The sequence below is a fragment of the Saccopteryx bilineata genome, chromosome 3, assembly GCF_036850765.1.
Source record: "Saccopteryx bilineata isolate mSacBil1 chromosome 3, mSacBil1_pri_phased_curated, whole genome shotgun sequence".
Classification (NCBI taxonomy): Eukaryota; Metazoa; Chordata; class Mammalia; order Chiroptera; family Emballonuridae; genus Saccopteryx; species Saccopteryx bilineata.
Window position 1 is genome coordinate 201,235,578 of NC_089492.1, and position 17,975 is coordinate 201,253,552.

A 17,975-nucleotide genomic window follows, 5' to 3' on the forward strand; every position below is an offset into this window, starting at 1 on the left:
GATAAATTGTGTTATAGTTGTTGCTGTGCAACCCACACTGAATGGAACCAGAGCCCAAATTGATCAGGAATTTGGAAAGCTTTTATTCACCGGCCGGTGGTCTGTCTGCTGCACCGGAAAGCAATGAACAGCAATTAGCTTGGGGGGGGGGGAGTGGGGAGGAGTATTTAAGGGCAAAAACCACAAGGTTACAATTGTTCCAGCACATTTGTACAATATCTTTGCAAAAGTACACACTATTCTAAGATAATAAACCGCCTTCCTGCAATATCTGCAGGGCTGACGCACAAAGAACGCATCCTGCCTCTGTTAACAAGATTAGACCTGCTGAGGCTTTGTGAGAATTTTCTACTGCAGCTGTAACAATAAATTAGTTCCTCTTAAGCACAGCTAAATTGGGTCAGGGGTCCTTAGCGTGGGCTGGCACACCAGCACAATAGTCACACAACTATATAGCAATAAGAATAAACAATTAATCCACAACCATAAGCCAGTGGCTCTCAAACTTTTTGAAGTCAGAGCGCATTTAAAATCCTACAAATAATTGTAGGCACACTATATAGAAATTTCTGAGAAATGTTATAATAATTAAGTCAAATATTAAAGAAAAAAATATAAAGTCCAAGTGTGCTTTTATGGTAATTAAATGAAATAAATATGACAAAATTAAATTTATTCTGTCATTAAAAAACATTTTTATGTTACATTTTTTGAGTTATGCTTTTTAGAATTTGTAAAAAAGAGGGGTTAAAAAAGACAAAAAAAGTTATGTTTTTATATATATAGATACATTCTTAGTAAGATTTAGTAAATTCAGCAGGTTCCGGCATGAATGTGTTAAGTTTTTTCATTCTTGTGTTTATGAGAAACATGAGCCTGATGTGTCCTAGCAATTTCTTCAATGATTGGGCATATATTTGAAGGGCAAACTCTCATTTTCTCATCAATACATTGAAGAATTCCTCTCTTTTATGTGTTGAGGGTAGAAAATCCTAATTCACATAAGTAGGATGTTGAAAATTATAGTAAATATTCAAAGCTTTTTTAGATATTGTCACATTTTCTTCTTTTATAAAAATCCAAAAGGCTTCAAGAGACAATTCCTTATATTTAATCATCAATCCAAAACCCCCGCCATACATATCATCTTAACTTTACACCAAACAAAGAATAGAGAAACTTGCCTCCAATCTTTCCAGGGAACATGGGGGGTAGTGTAAACAATCCAGCACCACAGCTAAACAGCCTTTTGCAACCTATTCAGGCAAGTGAGGTGGGGAATTGGGCAGACTGTCAGTTTACAGCCAATTCCCAACACTTCTGTCCCCCTAAAATCTAAATTCTAAAAACCCTGTTGGTTTTTTGGTCCCCAACAGGCACATATTTCTCTGGAACACCATAGGGCACACCTGAAAATCTTCTAGGCACACCAGTGCACCCTGGAGCACACTTGAGAACTACTGCCATAAACAATGATATGAATGAATCTTACAAATATTGTTGATCAAAAAAATGTCAGGTGGCCCTGGCTGGTTGGCTCAGCGGTAGAGTGTCGGCCTGGCGTGCAGGGGACCCGGGTTTGATTCCCGGCCAGGGCACATAGGAGAAGCGCCCATTTGCTTCTCCTCCCCCCTCCTTCCTCTCTGTCTCTCTCTTCCCCTCCCGCAGCCAAGGCTCCATTGGAGCAAAGATGGCCCAGGCGCTGGGGATGGCTCCTTGGCCTCTGCCCCAGGCGCTAGAGTGGCTCTGGTCGCGGCAGAGCATCGTCCCCTGGTGGGCAGAGCGTCACCCCTGGTGGGCGTGCCGGGTGGATCCCGGTCGGGCGCATGCGGGAGTCTGTCTACTGTCTCTCCCCGTTTCCAGCTTCAGAAAAATACAAAAAAAAAAAAAGTCAGGTGTAAGAAATATATACCACATAATTCCATTCATACAATGTACAAAACAGTCAAAATTAATCTACAGAGTGAGAAGTCAAGTTAGGGTCACCCTTGTGAAGAGGGTAGTGACCGGAAGGGGCAAGGCAGGGATGTCTAAGGTGCTGGTAATGTTTTGTAGCTTGTTCCAAATGCAAGTGACACAGCTATGTTCTATTTATAAAAAGGTGTATTAATATGTGCAGGGTGTATGTGCTTTCTGTGTGTATTTTATATACTTTCATTAAAAAGATTTTTGTGTTAATGATATGGTTATGATTCCATGATGACAAAGCAAAATGCTTCACCTTATTGTGGCTGTTACTGCTTCTTTGTTCTGCTTTGCCTAATCCACCTTTTTAGATTCTATAAACTGGCCTCCACATCCTGCATACCTTGTAACCCCGCCCAAGACCCTGCCATTCAGGGCTCAGACTTGTGTGAATTAACCTCCTCTGAGCCCACTGACATAGTAGACCAGTTCTCTAACTCTCAGGGTGTTATGTTTGGCTTTCTGCATTCCATTCTGCTGCAACATTTGGTTCCCTGACCAGGAAGTGAACCATACTGGCCCCTTGTGCCACTGGCCTGGTGGCAAGAGCCACTGGACAGTAGGGACCTTCCATGTGAATGAGGTGGTGCCACCCAATATTTTGCATGGGATCTTCTTCCTGGAGGCCCCCCACACCCAGAGGTAATTGGACCCGACTGGACTCAATGGAGAGATGGACTTGAGGATGAACATCTGGACAAGGTAAGGTCCCAGTCAGGCCCATCTCTGGACAGAAGGGGAGCTTGATCACTTCCCTGGGTCTCAGGATTGAGACACCAGATAGGGATTCCCTGGGAGAGTGGGGGGAATGTTATAACTTCTGAGTGCATGTGTGAGTGAGTGAGAACCTATTTGTGACTCCATGGTGTAAGCTATGGAGTCCAAGTGGGCCTTAACCTTTGGTTCTGTGGAGGTGTTGTACAGCATAATGGTGACTTGCTTCTCATAGAAGCAATCAGGCTTGGGGTTTATACGAGTGCATCTTAGCCAAGACATGCCTAAGTTCTCTTGAGAGATGCGGCCAGGTGGGCATCTGAGTGGTCCCTGAAGAAGGGGCACCTCGACCTTTGTCTTGAAGCACTGGACACAGGGAGGACAAAAGTAGAAATACGGTTCAGTCAGTCAAAACCCACCATTTTAGACTGTATGTTCAGGAACTTTAAGAAAGGATTTTCTGATGACTATGGTATGAATTTAACCCCTGGAAAGCTCTGCACCCTTTGTGAACTTGAAAGAAACCGGAGATTTACCAATAGTTCAGGCAGTTTATCAGGTCGTGATAGGTAATCCCAGCCACCCAGATCAGTTTCCCCATACAGATAGATCCCTGGTTACAGATAGCACAGACCCTGCCCCCATGGGTTTGGTTCTGCATTAATAAGAAGAGACAGAGCAAGTTCCTGGTAACTCACCCTTCAAAAGGAGGCAAGCCCCTGAAACCTGATCAATGTGCATATTGCAAAGAGATTGGACACTGGAAAATGAATGCCTCAACTGGAAAGTGGTCACCAGCTCTGCTGCCAAAAACGCTTAGTCAAGGAAAGGAAAGCATCAACCAGAACCAGCAGTCCAGAACTTCATCGGGCTAGCTGAGGTTGACTCCAAGTAGGTAAGACTGGGCTCCATGAAATTAGGCCCCCTGAAGCCCATGGTCAGTGTGACAGTAGGGGGCCAGCCAATGATTTTATGGTGGACACAAGAGCAGAACACTCGGTAGTTACCATGCTGGTCATATCTTTTACTGAACAGGAGGCCATTATAATCAGAGCCACGGGTGCTCAAACTGCTCACCCCTTCTGTGGGTCTCGGACATGCCAACATGGGGGACAACGGGTTGTTCATGAATTTCTGTATCTGCCTGAATGTCTTATCCCTCTTCTGGGAAGGGACCTGTTGACCAAACTGGGAGCTCAAATAACTTTTACTCCTAGAAAATCTGCCAGCCTATCTTTAGAAACACAGGAGACCTTGATTAACAGTTCCTAGAGAGGCCGAATGGAAATTCCATGCTCAGCAGATAAATGAGCAAAACCCTCCTGAACTACTAGAGGGGTTCCCACTGGTGTAGGCTGAAAAGAAGCCCCCCTAACCCGACTAGCTAAGAACCATGAGCCCCATTGTGGTAGATGTAAAGCCTGGAGCCATTCCGACAAGGCAAAGGCAGTGCCTGGTCCCAGGGAACCTCAGATTGGAATATAGAAACACATTAAGAGACTCAAAGAAGCCGAGATTCTAGTAGAGCATCAGTTCCCAGAAACATACCTCTACTACCAGTGAAAAAGCCAAATGGAGGTGGGTACTGGCCAGTCCAGGACCTGTGAGCAGTCAACAGTGCAGCTGTTACTCTGAGCCTGGTAGTCCCAAACCCCTACACCTTCATGAGTCTTCTTTCCCCTGGAGCAAGCTGGTTCACCGGCCTGGACCTTAAGGATGCCTTCTTCTGCCTACAATTGCCCCAAAGAGCCATCTGCTGTTTGCATTTGAATGGTAAGAATCTTACATGAGCAGGAAAGTTCAGCTAGCCTGGACACACCTGCCCCAGGGACTCAAGAACTCACCTACCCTGTTTGGTGAGGCTTTGGCTGCTGACCTCACAGCCTTCCTAGGGGAAGAGGTAAATTGTGTCCTCCTACAATATGTAGATGATATTTTCCTGGCCATTGACTCCTGAGAAGGTTGTTGCAAAGGTATGAAAATCCTATTACAGCCCTGGCCGGTTGGCTCAGCGGTAGAGCATCGGCCTGGCGTGCGGGGGACCCGGGTTCAATTCCCGGCCAGGGCACATAGGGAAGCGCCCATTTGCTTCTCCACCCCCACCCCCTCCTTCCTCTCTGTCTCTCTCTTCCCCTCCCGCAGCCAAGGCTCCATTGGAGCAAAGATGGCCCGGGCGCTGGGGATGGCTCCTTGGCCTCTGCCCCAGGCGCTAGAGTGGCTCTGGTCGCTGCAGAGCGCGACGCCCCAGAGGGGCAGAGCATCGCCCCCTGGTGGGCAGAGCGTCGCCCCTGGTGGGCGTGCCGGGTGGATCCTGGTCGGGCGCATGCGGGAGTCTGTCTGACTGTCTCTCCCCGTTTCCAGCTTCAGAAAAAAAAATTTTAAAAAATCCTATTACTGTTGCTGACTGACACAGGATACAAGGTATTGTGGAAAAAGGCCCAGATATGCCGGCCCCAGGTCTGATCTGTTGGGTTCACCATCACCAAAGAATATCATTCTCTAGGGCCTGAGAGGAAGCAAACCATCTGCTCAATCCCTAGACCCAACAACAAAAGGAAACTCTAAAAATTACTTGGAGCAGCAAGGTTCTGCTGCATCTGGATCCCCAGGTTCTCAGGAAATGCAAAGCCCCTGAAGCACTCAACAGGTCAAAAGAAAACCCCTGGACTGGAGGGAAAAACAGGAGATGGTATACCAAGAAATAAAGAGACTGCTCACAGTGCCCGGCGCTAGGATTGCTGAATGTAAATCACGAATTGAACCTTTTTGTTTGTGAAAAGGACTATGTGGCACTAGGGTCCTCACCCAAACTGCTGGGCCGCGGCAGAGACCACTGGCCCATATGTCTAAACAGCTTGACCCAGTGGCCGCTGGGTGGTCCCCTTGCCTCCGGGCACTAGCCGACACCGTGATGCTAGTCAGAGAGGCTGACAAGCTCACTGTAAAGACAGCTGCCATGGCCACCATCACAGCCACCTGGCCCATGCAGGTTCGCATAAGATTCGGACAGGTGGTAATGAAACAACAGATCCAAGAACAGGTGGGCCATTAGCTTTAATCCTAGCTTGCACCCAGAGAGTAAGGAATACACACAGTGGGATAACACTTCCCTTTCCATTCAGGGCTCTCAAGGCCACTGACTTATCCAAGTTTCCTAGAATCAAAGGTTTCTAGCTCACCAGCCTCATTCACCTCTGTTCTCCATCTCCTTCTCCCTGCACAAACTCTGCACAAACTGGCTTCTCCCTCGGCATCCCACCATCTTGGCTGCTCCTCCTCTCCTCCATGTGGTCTTTCTCTGCTCTCCTCCAGCATGGGCTCCTCCTAGAATGTAATCCATCTTCCCCCGGAACAACGTGATCTCTTTTCCTTTTAAAACCTTTTGGTGCGAAAGCCCTCCCCCAACACATATTAACATAATCACACCCATCCCAAGCAAGAAGGGCAACTAATATTATCACCTGGGCAACGGGCTTCCACGTGGGCAGCGCCATCTTTAACAAAGTGAGAATAATATATTTTATCTGCTCAACAATCCACCCCTATGCTCACTTTACTACCCACAATCTACACCACTGGCATCCCTGTGCAAAGAAATCAGGCACATTACACAAATTACAGCAACACAACAAATCATACAATTTCAACAATGACAAAGGTACATTTCACCAGTCTCTGAGCACTTTGCCAAAGCGCAAAATGTCCTTGGTCTTCTTTCTAGCCATGGGAAAAGCTTCCCGGGGCAGGGGAGTGCTCCCAGCAAAGCCGTCCCCCACCCCCATCAGGGTATTTCACATTGTCCAAAATCCGTAAGTCCATTCAACAAAGGAACCAGTGCCCACTCCAGTCATAGTCCAGGAATCAGTCCAAGCACATGGGGCCTCAGCCACCTCCTCACCTCATCCTTACCATCTTGGCAGGTCTTACACTGTCCCAAAGAGGAGCATGTGGCAATGGCAGTCAGCATTTCCATCTCTGCTCCAGGGAGCATGATGGCGACCACCCCTATGTCCCAAAATCGCAGACCTACCAGGGGTGTAGTAGGTACTCCTTGATGCTGGGCTCTCATCTTCTGGAGACTGCAGATTGCAACTCCAGCCCGATTCTCCTCATTCTCCAAAGAGGAACTGAAAACACCAGCTCCCGCTGCCGGGCTCGAGCCCCAGGCCGCCGCCTTCTGCTCTGCAGACCTTGCAGTCCCAGCTCCGGCCTCAGCCCCGGCCTCCTGCAACTGCTGGCTCTCCACAACGTCCAGGGCAAGCTGCAACTCACAAACCTATGATTCCTTCTCCAGCAACTGCTCCATTTCCAGGTGAATCTCACAAACCTGGTTGACCTCCCCCTCCAGCGCTTCCTCCAGCTCCAGGGCCGGCATCTCTTTCTCCCACGTTTGCTCCAGCTCTTTCCACTGCTCGGTTTGCAGGTCCCAGGCAGTCTCTTCCACAGAGCTCTTGGTTTCCTCATGCATGGCTGTAAAAGTCTGCCAGCCTCCAGCCCCCAAAAGGACAGCCATGGGGAACCATAACAGCAGCCAGTCCTCTACTCCACCACTCAAAGGTAGTGGTGGCTCCATACTGATCTGTATCAAATCCTGCCACAGAATACACCAAATGTAAAGCCAGTTGCCACAGCCAACATCACAGCCGCCTGGCCCATGCAGGTTCGCATAGGATTCCAACAGATGGTAATGAAACAACGGAGCCAAGAACTGGTGGGCCATTAACTTTAACCCTAGCTTGCACCTGGCAGGCAAGAAATATACACAGTGGGAAAACACTTCCCTTTCCATTCAGGGCTTCCAAAGCCACTGACTTATCTGAGTTTCCTAGAATCAAAGGTTTCTAGCTCACTAGCCTCATTCACCTCTGTTCCCCATCTCCTTCTCTCTGCACAAACTGGCTTCTCCTTCAGCACTCCACCATCTTGGCTGCTTCTCCTCTCCTCCACATGGTCTTTCTCTGCTCTCCTCCAGCATGGGCTTCTCCTAGAATATAATCCCTCTTCCCCCAGAACAATGTGATCTCTCTTCCTTTTAAAACCTTTTGGCGCAAAAGCCCTCCCCCAACATATATTAACATAATCACGTCCATCCCAAACAAGAAAGCAAGAAGGGCAACTAATATTATCACCTGGGCAACGGGCTTCCTTGTGGACAGCACCATCTTTAACAAAGTGAGCATAATGTATTTTATCTGCCCAACACTCACCTTAGGCCAGATTCTGGCCACCAGAACATCCATGTGAAAGTTCCATATACAATCACAACCCTGATGAATATCCAGAGGTACCAGTTGCTCACCAGCGCCAGGATGGCCCACTCTCAGGGACTATTGTACAAAATCCCATGGGTGACACTCAAACTACACACACTGAACCCAGCCACGTTCCTCACCCTGATTACATTCTAAGAAGAGCCCATGAAAGGAGAGCAGAGAAAGGCCAGGTGGAGGAGAGAAGAAGCAGCCAAGATGGCAGAGTGCTGATGGAGAAGCCAGTTTGTGCAGAGTTTGTGCAAAGAGAACAAGATGGGGAACAGAGGTGAATAAAGCTGGTGAGCTAGAAACCCTTGATTCTAGGAAACTCGGATAAGTCAGTGGCTTTGGGAGCCCTGAATGGAAAGGGAAGTGTTTTCCCACTGTGTGTATTTCTTGCCTTCCAGGTGCAAGCTAGGATTAAAGCTAATGGCCCACCAGTTCTTGACTCTATTGTTTCATTACCATTTGTCTGAATCAAATGCAAACCTGCATGAGCCAGGCGGCTGTGATGGTGGCCGTGACTACTGGCCTTACATATATATAGCAAATATATATATATATATATATATATATATATATATATATATATATGGCAAATATATATATATTGCTACTTGATATACCAGCTGAAAACAGTTGGTTACTGGCTTTACACTAGCCTTACTCCAAACTCTGATGGCCTGAGTTTTTGCCTTTCAAAGTATCAGGAACACAAACTTTAGACTGGTAACAGGCTGAGGACCAAACTAGGGCTCTAGCTCCAAGAAAGAGCGCCATTACTAGCTTGCCTGCTGTACTAACAGAGATAGAAGAATAGCCTCATCCTCACTTTGACCTTCCTAATCTGCAAGGCAGCAGTTTGGTGGAAACAAAGCTGAATGAAAATTCTCATACTGAGGGGTTGGAGAGGTAGAGCTGTGAGTCTGAAAAATGGGCTGATTTCTAGAGTGGTAATGGGGGATGGAATGGGTTGTGTAAGCAGTCTGCAGACTGACCGCACTTTCCCATTCACTAGCTGAAGTTGCTGATCTCTGCCTATTTAGTATAATTCTGTTTAGTCTGTTCACAGCTTAAAGCTAGCATTTATATTTATCATTTAGATTTTATTGTGAATGAGTTCAGCTAAACAGCAAAACAGGAAGAAAAGAAAAGCCATGATTCAGAAGAACAATGAGTGCCTATTTTTAAAAATTGTTTTTCCTTGTGCCGTATTTTGAAAATTTAGAAAAATATATTTAGCACCCATTTTTATTTTATTTAAACATATTGCTCTATTTGATTTTTATTTTTTTAAAGAAACAGACATCATAACAGATCTAATTTTCTCCACTTTCCTTTACCTCAGAAGTAACTACCATATTAAATTTTGTGTATACCATCCCTACACCTTTCTTAGAGGATTATTACATATGTTTATATCCCCAAGTGAAACAAAATACTAGATTTTATTTTCAATCTTTATATAAAGTGTATCATACTCTACATTTCATTCTGAAATTTACTTTTCTCCAAGGATGGTCCTGGCCGGTTTGCTCAGTGGATAGAGCGTCTGCCGGGTGTATGGATGTTCCAGATTGGATCCCCAGTCGAGGCACACCTTCTCCCTCTCTTCCCCTCTCACAGACAGTGGCTCAGTTAGTCTGAGCATCAGCCCCAGGCATTGAGGATAGCTCAATTGATTCGAGTATTGACCTCAGACAGGGGTGGGGGGGTGAGGTAGCCAGATGGATTCCCATCCAGGCACATGCGGTGGTCTGTCTCACTATCTCCCCTCCTTTCACTTAAAAAAAACAAGTGTTGACCTGGATTGCTGAGGTCACTAGTTCGAAACCCGGGACGTGCATATACCAAAAACAACTACTTTGAGCTGATGCTTCTTGCTCCTCCTCTGCCCCCTTTCTCTCTCTGAAAAGTCAATAAATAAAATCTTAAAAAATAAAAATATAAAGCCTTAAAAAAAGAATTAAAGCTGTATGTTGTTGTTGTTTTTTTCTGTACCTGAATGTAAAGTATAATGTTTATTAAACAGATTTTCTGATTTTAATCATCTTCCATTGTTGGGGAGAGAATCTTACTTAAATATGCTTAATTTGATATGCTGTTAAGATTAATAAGTGAGAATAGCTTATAATTCTTTTCTTGTGCTTTACCAGTTTGATTTTGATGTCAAGATTGCATTAAACTTATAGTGTTTCTTTTTATATTCTCTGAAGTAGTATTTAACAGGAAGTATCTGTGTTGCGCTTTTTTTGTTTAGAGAAAGTACAGTGATGGGAACAGATGACTTTAAATTAATAATTGAATTTCTTTCATGGTTATTTGGTTTTTAAAATTTTTCTCTTTCAAGTTTTTTCATAAACCATTATCTGTTTATTAGTTTTAAATTGTTTGCATAAAGTTGCTGTATTGTTTTTGTATTTTGGTTTTTGGTTTGATTTGAGTGATTAACCTACTTATTTTCAATCTTTTAAAAATGTATTTCTGTAAGGCTATAAATTCAGCTCAAATACCAGTTTAGACACATGATATAACTCTATATAGTGTAGATACTACTTTCAATGTAAGTTCACTTCTAGGCCCAGTATGTTGTCTCTTTTGATGTGAATTTTGAAAACTCATTAGCATTTTAGAAACACAATCTTAGAGTTCCAAATAAATTATTTTTTAGAAAAGATGATTATTGTTGGCCTAATTAAATTGCATAAGTTGAATTCATTTTTGTGATCTTGATTTTTAAAAATGTGTTGAGACTTCCATTGTGACCTGTAAATGGTTAATGTTTATAAGATTTTCTGTGTGTAGTAGCAAAGATACACATTCTCAATTTGTTAGGTACAGGGTTCATTCATAGATATATTGATTAAGTAACCTACTCAGTTATGCAGATAGTCTACGTCCTTTCTAGTATTTGGGATGCATGATCTATCAGTTTCTGAAAGACATTTTAAGTATTCTTTTCTAATTTATCAATTTCCTTTTGGAACCAGCAAGTCTTTAATTTTATCCAGCAAAAGCTCTGGGTGTATAGTCATGATTTTAGAAAAGGAAACAGCCTGATATACTGAGAGAAAAAGAAAAAGGAATATTGACATTAGACTTCTTTAATTCCACATGATATACCTTTTGAATATCAAAACAACTATATGTGATGGGCTGGACAGGATATATATATATATTATCTTCAATTTATACATGAACTATTGAAACTCAAAATACACAGTGTACCCGAGTTTAAATGGCATTAAAGGGCAGGTCAGTTTTCCAGTGGTCACTTTCAAGGAGAAAAATAATCTACATTTTGCATGCGTCAATTCTATCTAAGTAAGTCTTTTTAAATATACAGGTATACTATAATTGGTACTGATTGGGGGACAGATCAACATGAATCGATGAAACTTCTGAATTATAAAATAGTAACAAATGCAATTCATTTCTATTTACTAAAACTCAAAATAGGTTGCAAAGTTTTGCTTCATCATAGGTTTCAGAGTTAATGAATGCTGAGAGTGACCTACTGTTAGGTTTCTGGAGCACGAGAATAAGCATTTACATCACGATATAGTCTACTTAAAAGGACCTCAAAGTTTGTCCTGTCTGACTTTCCACTCAGTTCAAAAATTCTCTCCTCACTATGCCACAATAATGATTAGTATTAGGCTAGCTTGAAAGGCACGTTGTGGTGGTTTCAAGTCCTCACCTAGTAACGTTTCCCTTTAAATACTGTATTCTGTTTATTTGCTTACCAAAATATCTCTTCATAGTTAGTGGAGAGCTTAATTTTGATATAGTTCAAATCTGAATAAGTAGATTTTTGGTATGTGAGCAAGAAGCTGTGAGAGATGTGGAGGACACAGGGAGAGTCCGCAACAATCATCATCATCATCACACTCATCTAGACAATACTTCATATATCCTCACAAGGAAAAAAAACAAAAGCAGATATCCAGAAACATTTCCCGGACCGCTCACAGGTGGCTTCAAATGGAGACCTGAAGAAGCAGTCGAAGAGGCTGGAATAATGTTTGCAAAATGGACAAGGATGTTTGACAGTATGTATCGTGGTCCAGAATGTTGCTCAGAATAATAAAATTGTGAGAGATAATCTTCCTTAAAATATAATATGCTTTCTGTTGCTGTTCTGCTAAAACAACAACAACAAAAACCTCACCAGTGTAATGGATAAACTTCTCAGCCTGGCATTCAAAATATTCTTAGAGATGGCCCCTACTAGCTCTCATTTGCTGGTCTCCTACTACCCTTCCCTGGAGCATCCCCAGAGTGAAGGCTGCCTCTGAACCATTTTGTATGATGAGCTGGGCCATGGCATTTATTTTTGTCTTAGCCTCAGACCACCATCCATGTTCCTGTTCCCATGCCCTTCCCCCACCTTTGAACACATTTTAATCAAGCAACTACCATGTAGAGTGTGACAACGCGTCCCACCCCTGCCCTCAGGGAGCCTGCAGACTAACAGGGCATAGCTAGCCCCACGGTGCATAGAAAAGCAACCATCATTTTTGTAGAATGAAATTGGCACAGAGATGACACAGCAGAAGAAACTTGTCACACTCCTCCCTTTGCAGTGCTGCCCGGGACCCACGAGAACATCCCCTTTTGCTCCAGACTCAACTTCAGGCTGTCCTTGTGTCCTTTTTATCTTCTCCTTTCCTCCCTCCACCCCAAACTTACCAATCTAGTTTATGAAGTTCATTTGGGAGATTGATCTTGGCTTCAAAGGTGGTATTTCTAGTGGTTGATTATCTCACCTGAAAGGAATTTCCTACCTTGTCGGTACAGAAGGATACCTTATTCCAGAAACACATAGGGCTTTTGAGGTGCTACACTGGGAAAGGTAATCAGGGTGGAATAGCTTTCAAAGAAATAACATCACACCACACGGATACCAGACTCACCTGCCAGAAGCTATCTACCTGGGCCACTCTAGTTTTTGAGAAAAAGAAGCTCCAGACGGATTCCCTCTTAAAAGATCTAAAAATTGTGGGGCAAAGTACAGGCTTGGGGTGGGGTCTGTCAAGAAGAGCCATTATCCCTCAGTCTTTAAAGAGCTCCTGAGAGCAAGTGCACCTCAGGATGGCTGAGCATGAGAAACAGACAGTGGGCAAGAAAACCAGGGGTCGATGAGACAGAGACACTCAGGGGCTGGGCAGAGCACAAAAGAGGACATTGGCAGCTGATCAGGGTTGTGGGGGAGGTAACCAAGGAGGAGGGGACCAGGGATTTCCAGGCAGTGACAGGAAAGTGAGTTCCAGCCTTCTGCACAGCTTGGAAAAGAGCACAGAGGCTAAAAGGGCACTGTGTGGTCTGTGAACCCCAGGAAGCTGGTGTGTCCAAAGCATGGCATGGGGTTAGTGAGTAGGAGGCAAGTGGGGGGGAAGATGAGGCTAGAAAACAGAAAGTAGGCTGGGAGTTTGCAAAAGCCTTCTTGTTGGTCCAACGCCAGGGATGGCATGGTCAGTTGCATTTGCAAATCTCTCTCTGGGAAGGCCACAGTGGACTGGCAGCAGGTTGACTGAGTCAGAGCTGGGGCCCCAGTGAGGCTTTCTGGGGAACCCAACTGAAACAAGTCCTGCTTTCACCTCCAAAGTCTCGTAGTTAACGTGTCCTTTGAATGAAAGTCTATTGGTTTTTACTTTAATATCTATATTAGGTATAACCCAATAAAAACTGAACAAATTATTTTATTTTATTTTATTTTTGAGGAGGGGAGACAGAGAGACAGATTCCCACATGCGCCCCAACTGGGATCCACCTAGCAACCCCGTCTGGGGCTGATGCACTTGAAGCAATGGAGCCATGTATGTGGAAGAGGGAGAGAGAGAGAAGAAAAGAAAGAGAGAAGGGTGAGGGGAAGGGGTGGAAAAGCCTGAAAAGAGACATGACCACATCCTATGCATTCTAGCAACTCCACCATTCTGAGCTAAAAGAATATTCTTCTCCAGCCCAAATAAATTTTATTCCAGGGGAGATGGAAAAAAATCAAACATGTAAAATTCCAGTTCTAATCTATTCATGCATGTTGGTTTCAACCATTAGTGCTTGGTGGTGGTTTTTGGTCTCTGAGGCTGAATTATGAATTTTCTACATCATTTCCACATCACTAGGTGGTAGCTTTGTATACTTACTGCTGGTTAACTGTATCTTATGTTCCCAGAGAAGTGGCATAGCCTAGTGCTTACCACAGATGCAAGAGGCAAGGTGCCCTAGTTCAAGGCCAGGCTCTGTCACCAACCAGCTTTGTGTATGTTGTCAAATAGCCAGTTTCTACACTTTATTTCCCCATCAATAAAACGGAGATACTAAAATTGAATGAGGGGAGTTGGAAGAATCAAATGAATCAAACAGCTTATCTTTTATATAGTGCTTTAAACCTTGCCTGGCATATGCAGCAAGCTTCCTGGAAGTACTGTTTTCAAACAGCCAAAGAAATCCCTCAGCCAGTTTTGGAATCTCCTCAGAGCACTCAGCATGCAGCCATAGCACTGGGTTGCTGACAACCAACTAATTGCCTTCTTTTACTTTTAGTGAGAGAGTTGGACCAGAGAGACAAAGAGGGACAGACAGGAAGGGAGAGAGATGAGAAGCATCAACTCATAGTTGCAGCTCCTTAGTTGTTTACTGATTTCTCATATGTGCCTTGACTGGGGGACTCCAGCTGAGCCAGTGACCCCTTGCTCAAGCCAGCAGTTTTGGGTTCTAGCTAGCCAGTGACCATGGGGTCATGTCTATAATCCCATGCTCAAGCCAGTGACCTCAGGGTTTGAACCTGGGTCCTCAGCAACCCAGGCTGACATTCAATCCACTGCACCACCCCTGGTCAAGCAAGTATTTGTCCCTTGAATGCAAACTTGTTATAGACCAGTGGTTCTCAACCTTTCTAATGCCGTGACCCCGCAATAGTTCCTCATGTTGCGGTGACCCCAAACCAAAAAATAATTTTCGTGGCTACTTCATAACTGTAATTTTGCTAGTTATGGTTCAGAATGTAAATACCTGATATGCATTATGTATTTTCTGATGGCTTTACGCGGCCCCGCTGGGGTTGCGACCCACAGGTTGAGAACCACTGTTATAGACTGAATGTTTATGTCACCGCAAATTCATGTTGAAACCTAATTCCCAATGTAATGGTATTACGGGGTAGGGCCTTTGGAGGTGGTAAGGTCATAAAAGTAGAGCTCTCATGAATGGAATTAATTCCCTTATAAAAGAGCCCTCAGAGAGCTTCCTTACTCCTTTTACTATGCGAAAGCACAGCAAACAGAAGAACACTTATGAACCAGTTATGCAGGCTCTCATCACACTGAATATGCCAGCTCCTTGATCTTGGACTGTCCAGCTTTCATAACTGTGAAATAGAGGTGTTGTTTATGAGTCACCTAGTCTATGGTATTCTGTTATAGCAGCCTTACTGGACTAAACAAAACTCAAGGATCACATCTGTCAATATCGGAAATGTCTTGACAAATCTCAAGGGTGTTCAATTATATATATTTGTCGACTATTAAACTCTTAAGTTTCTTAAAGACCCAGTAGAGTATTTTCACAGGTGTTTCCAGGTTCTCTGATCAGAACAGCATAAAGCTGTGTTTAAAAACAAACAAACACTTAAATTACCCTACTTCTCTGGTTAACTTAAATTCTAAGTCAGATCAGTTTTCACTAAAACTTTGGTCAGAATTGATATGGAGCAGAGCAAAGTTTCTCAAGACACACAGTCACAGGGTACTTTAAATGATCTATTTTAACTTTCCAGGTGCTCACATAACCTCTGATTAATTATTTCCAGTGGTACGTGTTCCACCTCATGAGAATCCATGGTATGTTTAAAATGACGATCAGAAAGTTATCTAAGCTAAATTAAACTTCATCTCTTATTTTTTTGCTCTTTGGAGTTTCACAAATTAGTCATTTGTATACTTGATAACACTCAGAATATTTAAAGCCAGAAAATGTGGGTTTTCTTACCAGTTTCCTATCAACAAACATCTTCAATAACTGATAAAATTTCAATTAATGATAAATACAATTCCACAAATTACTTGCTCTTTGTAACTTTAATTTGGAAATTGAACAATAAGAATGTAAAAAAGGCCCTGGCAGGTTTGGCTCAGTGGTACCGAGCATCAGTCAGGCGTGTGGAAGTCTCGGGGTTGATTCCCGGCCAAGGCACACAGAAGCGACCATCTGCTTCTCCATCCCTCCCCCTCTTCTTTCTCTCTACCTCTCTCTTCCCCTCCTGTAGCCAAGGCTCCATTGGAGCAGTTTGCCCAGGAACTGAGGATGGCTCCATGGCCTCTGCCTCAGGCACTAGAATGGCTCCGGTTGCTACGGAGCAACACCCCAGATGGGCAGAGCATCGCCCCCTAGTGGGCATGCCAGGTGGGTTCCAGCCAGGCGCATGCGGGAGTCTGTCCCTCTGCCTCCCTGCTTCTCACTTTAGAAAAAAAAAGAATGTAAAAGAATTTTCCTAGGAATTACATACTTCAGTCAACTTGTAAGGTAAAACATGTTTATGTCAAATTTACTCTTGAAAATCTCTTAAATTGCTCACAAAGTTAAATCCCAATAAAGCTGATTTTAGTGCCAGGACTGGAATGATGTTTTGTCTGGGTTGCAGATCAACTGGTTGTCTGGCAATTAGAGCCATGTTGTATGAAAATTAACTCTATTCACCTGGCATAAATACACATGGTTTAAATATCTATATGATGCAACATTACAAAATGTTTCTTCAGTGTTTTCCGTTAAAATAAAACAAAACTACACTTACTGAGTGCCTTCATCATGCCAGGCATTGTGCAAGGGAGGCAGCACTTGTCACACATTCATCAATAAATACAGAAAAACAGACAATTTAACTAAATGGGAAACCACTTACTGAGATAAAACTGACATTTTAACGATTAAGGAGAAAAAGTATGGTCACATGAAAGTAATGTTTTTCAGAGGAAAATGCCAACAATTCTACTATTATATCTTGAAAAACAAGTTCACAAGTGTCCTCTTCCAGTCCTCAGGGTATTTCACAAAAAGCTGACTCATCATTGAAAAAACAATGGTTTGCAGAGTACTCACTTTTAAGATTAATTTATAAGAAGCTCTAAATGCCACTTATTTAGAAAATAAATAAATAATTTTCCACTAGGAAAAATTACAACGACATCTTCAAACAGACTGCTCAATGAAATCTTTTAAGATACATACTTACAAGGAAAAAATGTCATTTTAGAAATAGGAACTAGACTCATCTAGTATGTCAGTTTTAGTGAAAAGTGCTTTACAAGTTGTCAAAAATCAACAGTGATAACAAAAAACCCCAACAGCAATCATAACAGGATCTCCCCAAGAGAAAACAATGGTGGACAATTACATTGAGTTCCACATACATCCTTCTGCCATCTCAGAGGTAAATTTTGTTAAAGATCAAAGGCAGCCTTGATGAGAAAATGAGTCCAATACTTAATGGATACTGAAGAATCTAGAAGGCATTCCCCACACCTTTCTGAAGATTTGGTCTGGGTAGGGAGGGTTCACCGTAGGTAGACAGTGTGTGCAGGAGCCATACATTTTTTTTTCTTATTTTTGGTAGCAGTAGAGTTTACCTTCTCCATAAGTTGATTTGTTCATCACCAGTTCCAAACTACAGCAGTTGTCAAAATTTGGCCACTGACATGTAGAAAAGATAATGGAAATAAACACTCAACCTTACTATCTTACTAACGGCTACTTACTACTTACTTCGTGTCACTGAACAGCCATCAACTTTCATTTCCTTATCTGTAAATTAGGAATGTTTGACCAGTAACTTCAAGGAATAGGAAAGAGATCAAATACACGGAGACTTCAAAAAGCATTGTGCGAATCATAAAATGCGTGATAAAGCACTAGAGAAATTTAGACAATTCAGAGAAAAAAAATCTAGTGTGAACCTTTTATTTCGACAATACTACAAATTTTACATTCTACACTCCCAAAGTTTTATTCATTTAAAAAATAAGGGACAAGGCACCTGTACTCCAA